General features: G+C 32.2%; 1 non-coding gene across 1 annotated transcript; it reads right to left on the minus strand.

Moving 5' to 3' along the window:
- Positions 1-1,985: 1,985 nt before the first annotated feature.
- On the minus strand, positions 1,986-2,092 carry LOC139865202 (small nucleolar RNA R71). The gene has a single exon (XR_011764721.1). It is a non-coding gene; the product is annotated as a small nucleolar RNA R71 (small nucleolar RNA).
- Between the last annotated feature and the right edge of the window lie 394 nt (positions 2,093-2,486).

Here is a 2,486-nt window from a genome sequence, read left to right on the forward strand (position 1 = left end):
AATATAACTATTTTGTATACACCGCTGCACACATCAAGTTTTTGGTGCCGCTGCCGGGGAATCTCATCAACGCCGAAAGCGAAACGCTATAAAAAAGATTTTTATTAAGCTTTAATTCATTTTTATAAAAATACGTTTTATATAATACAATCAAAAATATAAAAGAAAAGGAAAAATATATTTCTATATTTTTAAGTTTAGTTAAATTTAAAAAGTTTATATTTCTTTTTATTGTGAAAAGTTATGAAAACTAATAAGTAAATTTTTTTTTCTTATTTATAAGTTTTATATAAATATTTTACAAAAATATAAAACAGAAAAAAAAATTATAAAAGTAATCGGGCCGATCACTGTAACAGCCTAACTTTCTGGCCTGGTATCCGATCTCATGCGATCGCATGAGCCCAAGCCTTAAAACCCATGCGACCGCATGGTCCCTTCTGACACGCCAGGTTTGACCTGGTACTGCATTAATTACGGAGTATTATTAATTATTATTATTATTATTAACCCTAATTAGGGTTTAATTATTTAATTAGTTTTTATTAATTAGTTTTAGTTTTATTAATTAATTTGTATTTTAAGTTTTAATTAGTTTTAAACTTAATACTTTTATAAAATAAATAATATAAAAATAATATTTTTATAAAATTGTATTTTTATAACTTTAAGTTTTATTTTTTTATTTTGTATCTTTTTATTAGTTAAAGCGTAATTTTATAATTTTTCGTTCGTAATTAGTTTTAATCTAGTATTTTGCCATAGTAGCTATAGATTTTTAGACTTTGCCGTAAAATCCCTTAAGTGCTTTTTCTTTAGATTAAAATTTAGGTGCTTTAGAATTTAGCGACGCCGTTTTAAGATTTTAGTACTTTTTAAGTTATTTCCGTTTTGGATATAGAATTCCTTTTAAGCTTTAATACCTTTAGACGTACGTTTTAAATTTTAGTTTTTAGACTTTTAAGTTTCGACGCTGCATTTTATTATTTTTCGACGCTTAATTTTTCGACGTTTTTCGACGCACTCTTTTTCTTTCTTATTTCTCGACGCTCTAGTTTTTCGGACATAGATTTTTATCTCTTAATTTCAAAACGAAAAATTATTTTAAGTGGTTAAATTGATAGACATCCAAAATTTTCTGGTTCGTAGTAATAGTTGGATTTGTTAGTGGCGAGTTGTGGGCTTCCGATTTAAAGGGTCCTGGCTACCTGCTGCATCTATTGGCTATTCGAAACGTGAGCAAAATCAGAAAAGTCTATTAATTTGATAACTTATATAATTTTTATATTTATAACTAATAGAATATTCAGTAAATGCACCGAGCAAAACGTTCACCACCTTTTATACGTTCACCACCTGTAACTCGATCAAGACATCTAGCCAATATTGTCGCCGTTGATTTTTCTTTAGAATCATCATCAAGTCGAACAAGTACTCCAATTCAAATTTCCGATAATCCATTTTTTGAACCCAACTTCATAAGTGAGAACCCGGAGGATATTCAAGGACAATTCCAAGATCCTGAACCACTAATCCTTCCTCCTGAACCACAAACCGTTAAATCAGAATTCTCTAGTGATTCGTATTCAATAAATTCAATTATGGAAGTAACAGAACCTCTAAGTATGGAAAACCGAATGAGAGCCACACACACTGGCCAAGGACACGCCATTATTAAGCCAGACATTAATGCGCCAGATTAGGAAATGAAAGGACAAATTCTACACATGGTAACTAATCAATGCCAATATAGTGGTACGCCAAAAGAAGATCCAAACGAACATCTTCGAACCTTTAATAGGATCTGTACTCTATTCAAAATCATAGAAGTTGAGGATGAACAGATCTATCTCATGTTGTTTCCCTGGACTTTAAAGGGAGAAGCCAAAGATTGGTTAGAATCGTTACCTGAAGGGGCGATTGATACATGGGATGTCTTAGTTTAAAAATTTCTTAAACAATTCTTTCTGGCATCTAAAACCGTGAGACTTCAAGGAGAAATTGTTACGTTCACACAAAAGCTAAATGAAACTCTATATGAGGCGTGGATAAGATTCGGAAAATTGTTGAGAGGATGTCCTCAACATGGTTTAGACACTTATCAAATAGTACAAATATTCTACCAAGGATGTGATATCACTATACGAAAAGACATCGACATAGCAGCTGGTGGTTCCATTATGAAAAAAACGGCAACTGAAGCTCACAAAATTATTGATAACACTGCCTCCCACTCACATGAGTGGCACCAAGAAAAAGATATTTTTCGTTCATCTAAAGTGGCTAGAGCCAATCTAGCCATGACTTTGATTCCGTTTTCGCAAAAATAGATGCTTTCGAGAGACGAATGGAAAAGATGACTAAAGATATTCACGCAATACGAATCAGTTGTGAGCAATGCGGTGGACCACACTTAATGAAAGATTGTCACATCGAGCAAACGATGGAACAACGTGATAATGTTTCCTACATGAACCAAAGGCCGG

The sequence above is a fragment of the Rutidosis leptorrhynchoides genome, chromosome 8 (assembly GCF_046630445.1).
Source record: "Rutidosis leptorrhynchoides isolate AG116_Rl617_1_P2 chromosome 8, CSIRO_AGI_Rlap_v1, whole genome shotgun sequence".
NCBI lineage: Eukaryota > Viridiplantae > Streptophyta > Magnoliopsida > Asterales > Asteraceae > Rutidosis > Rutidosis leptorrhynchoides.